Raw genomic sequence first — 224 nt, 5'->3', positions numbered from 1 at the left:
CGGCTGAGTCATTTACTCATTGGTTGTCTGAATATGTCCATACGATAAAATTAATGAATAGTCCTAACTCTGGAGGGCAGTGTAGTACCTCTTCTCAATATTCTGCATTGGATTTGTGGTTTCCTTTACTCACTATACCCACGTTGATCCGACAGAACAGGACAGGTGAAGGTAAATCTCCAGGAGGGCCTCTTGACATTCTGTTTTATTGGTTCAGTGCATAT

This window comes from Oncorhynchus mykiss, chromosome 20 (genome assembly GCF_057628025.1).
Source record: "Oncorhynchus mykiss isolate SJ-2025 chromosome 20, ASM5762802v1, whole genome shotgun sequence".
NCBI classification, from domain to species: Eukaryota; Metazoa; Chordata; class Actinopteri; order Salmoniformes; family Salmonidae; genus Oncorhynchus; species Oncorhynchus mykiss.
The sequence above is the reverse complement of the archived record's forward strand: the minus strand, read 5'-3'. Positions refer to the sequence as shown.